At 48.8% G+C, this 6,262-nt stretch overlaps 1 pseudogene; it reads right to left on the reverse strand.

The window, feature by feature from the left end:
* Window positions 1-4,685: 4,685 nt before the first annotated feature.
* On the reverse strand, window positions 4,686-6,052 carry LOC147111290 (uncharacterized; annotated as a pseudogene).
* Window positions 6,053-6,262: the final 210 nt, after the last annotated feature.

Below are 6,262 nucleotides of genomic sequence, written 5' to 3' on the forward strand. Positions count from 1 at the left end.
ACAGATCTAGCAGCTCAAAACTGGGCATCCATGAGGCGCTGTGGGCCATCAGCAGCAGCAGAATTGTATTCCACACAATCTGTAACCTCATGGCCTGGCATATCACTCACTCTACCATTACCATCAAGCCAGGGGACCAACCCTGGTTCAATAAGGAGTGTAGAAGAGCATGCCAGGAGCAGCACCAGGCATACCTAAAAATGAGGTGCCAACCTGGGGAAGCTGCAACACAGGACTACATGCATGCTAAAAAGCTGAAGCAGCATGCTATAGACAGGGCTAAGCGATCCCACAATCAACGGATCAGATCAAAGCTCTGCAGTCCTGCCACATCTAGTCGTGAATGGTGGTTGACCATTAAACAACTAACAGGAGGAGGAGGCTCCATGAATATCCCTATCCTCAATGATGGTGGAGCCCAGCACGTGAGTGCAAAAGACAAGGCTGAAGCATTTGCAAACATCTTCAGCCAGAAATGCCGAGTGGATGATCCATATCGGCCTACTCCTGAGGTCCTCACCATCACAGAAGCCAGTCTTCAGCCAATTCTATTCACTCCACATGATATCATGAAACAGCTGAGCACACTGGATACAGCAAAGGCTGTGGGCCCCGACAACTGTCATGCTCCAGAACTAGCCGCACCTCTAGCCAAGCTGATCCAGTACAGCTACAACACTGGCATCTATCCAACAATGTGGAAAACTGTCCAGGTATGTCTTGTCCACAAAAAGCAGGATAATCCCAACCTGGCCAATTACCACCCCATCAGTCTACTCTCAATCATCAGCAAAGTGATGGAAGGTGTCATCGACAGTGCTATCAAGCGGCACTTACTCACCAATAACCTGCTCACTGATGCCCAGTTTGGGTTCCGCCAAGACCACTCGGTTCCCAACCTCATTACAGCCTTGGTCCAAACATGGACAAAGGAGCTGAATTCCAGAGGTGAGGTGAGAGTGACTGCCCTTGACATCAAGGCAGCATTTGACCGAGTGTGGCATCAAGGAGCCCTAGTAAAACTGAAGTCAATGGGAATCAGGGGGAAAAGGCCCCACTGGCTGGAGTCATACCTAGCACAAAGGAAGATGGTTGTGGTGGTTGAAGGTCAATCATCACAGCCCCAGGACATCGCTGCAGGAGTTCCTCAGGGCAGTTTCCTAGTAACAACCATCATCAGCTGCTTCATCAATGACCTTCCCTCCAACATAAGGTCAGATATTCGCTGATGACTGCACAATGTTCAGCGCCATTCACAACTCCTCAGATAATGAAGCAGTCCATGCCCACATGCAACAAGACCTGGACGACATTCAGGCTTGGGCTGATAAGTGGCAGGTAACATTCGCTCCACAGAAGTGCCAGGCAATGACTATCTCCAACAAGCAAGAGTCTAAACACCTCCCCTTGACATTCAATGGCATTACCATCACCGAATCCCCCACCATCAACATCCTGGGGGTCACCATTGACCAGAAACTTAACTGGACCAGCCACATAAATACTGTGGCAACAAGAGCAGGTCAGAGGCTGGGTATTCTGCGGCGAGCGTCTCACCTCCTGACTCCCCAAAGCCTTTCCAACATCTACAAGGCACAAGTCAGGAGTGTGATGGAATACTCTCCACTTGCCTGGATGAGTGCAGCTCCAACAACACTCAAGAAGCTCGACTCCATCCAGGAGAAAGCAGCCCACTTGATTGGCACCCCATCCACCACCTTAAACATTCACTCCCTCCACCACCGGCGCACCGTGGCTGCAGTGTGTACCATCTACAAGATGCACTGCAGCAACTCACCAAGGCTTCTTCGGCAGCACCTCCCAAACCCGCAACCTCTTCCACCTGAAGGACAAGGGCAGCAGGCGCATGGGAACACCACCACCTCCAATTTCCCCTCCAAGCCATACACCATCCTGACTTAGAAGTATATCGCCGATCCTTCATCGTCGCTGGGTCAAAATCCTTGAACTCCTTACCTAACAGCACTGTGGGAGCACCTTCACCACGCGGCCTGCAGTGGTTCAAGAATGCGGCTCTCCAACACCTTCTCGAGGACAATTAGGGATGGGCAATAAATGCTGGTATTGCCAGCGATGCCCACATCCCATAAACGAATAAAAAAAAGCAGATGATCTGGTCATTATCATGTTGCTCTTTGTGGGAGCTTGCTGTGCGCAAATTGGCTGCCGCGTTTCCTACATTACAACAGTGACTACACTTCAAAATACTACTTCATTGGCTGTAAAGCGCTTTGGGATGTCCAGTGGTCGTGAAAGGCGCTCTATAAATGCAAGTCTTTGTTTCTTTCTGAATAGTTGCACTGCAACAGTGCACAAAGAAAACAGAAACAAGACTCGCCCTTTAGGTGGTTATGTAAACATTACAAGAAAGATAACTTACATGGAAAGCTGTGGTTAGTATCCCCATTTCCAGGAAGACAGGCTTTTTGATGTCTGTTTACTAAACGAGATTAGAAAGAAGAAAAAAAGCAACACAGTGCAAGGAAAATAATGAATGGTCATTGTGAGAGGCCTGAACTTGCTCAAACCCAGCTGGTTACCAGGTTATACTTGAACGGAATTCATTGCGAAATGCCTCGAGATGTTTCTGGGGGATTGGCCAGGTTCTAATTTAAATGCAAAAGCTTTAATTTTTTTTGTTGAAAAAGTTTGATTCGTTCACTGAGAGTTTTAGGAGGATTGATGCTGCAAATCAAAAATATAAGGCTCCAGCTCCCCCATATATCTCAGCTGGTTGGTAAATGACTGCCCAATTTGGAACTGAGCCCGACCTGGAAGTTTCAAGGTTGTTCCCCAATCAGTTTCTTTGTTAGCTGGTCTCAATTCGGGCAGCATAGGGTTGCTACAATTGGCCCATACATGGTTGAGTTAGGGAGAGAAAGAAAGAAAGATGTGCATTTCTATAGCGCCTTTCACAACCTCGGAATGTCCCAAAGTGCTTTACAGCCAATGAAGTCATTTGTTCATTATTGCAATGTCGGAAACGCCACAGCCAATTTGCACACAGCCAAGTTCCCAGAAACAGCAATGTGATAATAACCGCATCATTTGTTTTTAGTGATGTCGGTTGAGAAATAAATATTGGCCAGGACAGCAGGGAGAACTCCCCCTGCTCTTCTTCGAAACAGTGCCAACGGCGCTTTTAGGTCCACTTGAAGGGGTAGACGGGATCTCAGTTTAACGCCTCATCCAAAAGACGGCACCTCCTTCAATAATGCACTGGAGGTGTCAGCCTAGATTTGGTGCTCAAGACTTTGGAGTGGAACTTGAACTCACAACCTTCATGAACATCAAGAGTCAAGAGTGCTACCCACTGAACAATGACTAACAAAGCCAGCAGGGCTTGCTACGCCTGATCACTACTGTAGGTGGTTTGCCTTGTTGGTTCAAATCACGTCTCCCACTTAGTTCTAGATGACAGGAATTACGGTGAACAGGATTGGAACACAGACAAGCTTTTTGGACTCAACCGTACAGAGTTTAATGAGGTTAACACGCACACCCACCTCCAGTACGTAAAATGCCTGGTGGCGTAAAACAAACAGCACAACAATACAACTTGGCCCGTCGAACAGGCCCCTGTCTCGTATTAAGACGCCTAAAGTCACACTGTGTATACAGAGTATAACATGGACTTGTCCCACAAACCCCGGAACATACACTATATATTACACACAGAACCTCCCCACTAAGCCCCTCTGGATTGGTTGGGACACACAACACCCCCTCACACAGTACCGGTGGTCTTAAGGATGCGTGGGCTTGGACAATGCTCACCCCGATTGTCCGTTTTCTTGCTTGCTGCTTCCCTGTGTAGAGCGTGTCTCCTGGTTCTGTATCGCTGATGCAATATCCAAGTCCCAGTTTCGAGGTTCGTTCCTACAGTTGAAGAGCAAGGCGAGGCTCTTGTCGCTCGTGGTGGTTTCTTCTCTCCGTCTCGGACGGAGTGCTCGGTTCTTGGTTCAGAGATGAAGGTACGCGAAGGCGAGAGCAAGCGAGAGAGAGCGAGAATGGCCAAAGCTGCCTTCTCTTATACCCTCAAGGTTCATTAAGGTCTGTGTATTGCAGTGATGTCTTTTTAATCACCCTTTTTTGTCCGGTTTCCCGCCTTTCGGGGCTATCCCATCTAGGTGCTGGTGTTAATGGCAGATGATGGGCCGCACTTCTCACCCGATCCTGGGTTAAGTGGTTTCCCATTAATTTACAATGACCCTCCATCTTCTGCCCGTTACCGTATGAGTCACCTTCCTGGGCCCATTGTTTCCCAGAGAACTCTGTCTGCTCAGACATTCTCCCGTAATCAGTTTGTAGGCCTGGCTGGAATCTCCTGTCCATCACGAACACCTGGGCCCCTCCCATCCTCTCCAAACAGGCTGCTGGTCAATCAGCAGTAACAATCATACAAAATGTCCGATACAAAAAAAATCCTTGGGGCCTGCGCTGATGCTTACAGACCTCCCCCCTTTGATATTTCAATGTCCCCACTGGAATATCAAGCATCCTTGTCTTCTTCCACTGTGTAGAAGCGTCGTGAGCCCCAACCAAGCCATTCATTACCTTTAAAATCCTCAGGTTCTGTTCTTTAATCACAAATACATACTTAAACAACTTTTTACAGAGAATAAAACTCCTGATTACCTTTTAATCAGGGCCTGCCAATGACTTCAGAGTGCCTTGCTTCGCTTTTTACAGGGGAGCCGTAACAAGTACAATCCCACCAAACTCTGTATAATTACAAGAGCTTGCGAACATATCCGGATCCACGGAGGGATCTCGACATTTAACCCAATGTCCCACCAGGGCGGAGAAATCATCCCTTGAATTTCCTCCCCTGTGTCCCGGTTTCGCTGTTCGAGCGTGTAAAAATGTTTTTGTGACAGCTCAACGGCTTTTATTAATTTTGTGAGGTGTTCGGGCAGAGGCTGTATCTCATACCCGAACCGTGCGATGTACTGCTGCAGATTCTGTACCGTGTTGTTAACCACGAGGTGTACTGTGGATGGCTCTGAAATGGGAAGGATGTGCTCTTGCGCCACCTGAACTTGTGTGGGGTGACATAAGAAAACTACTAAGCACTTGGCCTGAGTATTAAACAAGGCTTTAATCGACTGTTTCACAACATGGAGGTCTAGTTGTCCTTCACTAGTTCCTGTTTACAAAATGTCCTGAGCAAGCTGGGCTCATGCCCGAGTATTTATACTCTCCCTGGACAGCGCCACCAGCAGGCCACCCAGTATTATTTCACAAGTCATTTCTACATGAACGGCAAGATTCATGTCACGGGTTTGAAGCAGAAAGTCGAATCGGTGACCGGGCACCAAGTGCCGTTGTGTACCCGATACTGGTCCACGTTTGTCCTAACGCAGTACGTCCCGTCACCCGCGTATGCTACCTGAGGTGGAACGTGACTCTGGGCCATCACCTCCATGGTGCAATTGATGGGCTCTGCACTTTCCGATTCAAACCCACGCACTGGTCAATCGAACGCGTTCAGGTGCTCGGGACACAATATCACGCGTGCGCCCCTGCTCTGGCACCCCTTGAGGTCAGTGCCGGTCAAGGCATGCTCCCACTTTATAACAAATGGTGGGGCCCCATGATACCGCACATGCACCCCGTCCCTCAAGACGCCAATGTTATCGACCCGGTATACCGGCACTGGCTGCGGTGACCCGTCCATTTACAAAATAGGCATCCTCAGTACAATCCCCATAATTGTGTGGTTGGACTGTCCGCAATCAACTGGGACTGGGTAGGCTTTGGAAGCTAATCAGAGCTGACACAGGCTCATCGAATTATGATCCGGGCTGAGCGCTGTGAGGTGCCGGTTGCTAACCCACGACGGGATGCAACCTAGTTGTAAGTCCTCCAGATTACTGCGTCCCTCGTTTAGCAACCACGCACCGTACAACACACACGCATCACTTCTGGCTGCCTGTGCTGAGGCATTCATGTCTTCCCGTATCAAATCGTTGATGGTCTTGACGTGTGTCTCCAGCTCAGCGATAACCTCTTTTAAATGAATGGTCATCGCCTGGTCTTCTTTTAGCTCCGAACCTTCCACCTCGTTCCCTTCCCCCAGTAAGTTTCACAGCTGGTCCTTTAAACTATTAATCTGCATCTGCAGCTGGATATCATCCATACTATTGATGAGGGATGTGCCCGTGCTAAAAGCCGTGGCCATGTCATTAACCGTCCCTCGCCTTTGTCTACCCGGATTGCCTCTATCGTACGCATCCAT

Source organism: Somniosus microcephalus, chromosome 11, assembly GCF_052327205.1.
Source record: "Somniosus microcephalus isolate GS21.2 chromosome 11, FLI_Smic_1.0, whole genome shotgun sequence".
In the NCBI taxonomy this organism is placed as follows: domain Eukaryota; kingdom Metazoa; phylum Chordata; class Chondrichthyes; order Squaliformes; family Somniosidae; genus Somniosus; species Somniosus microcephalus.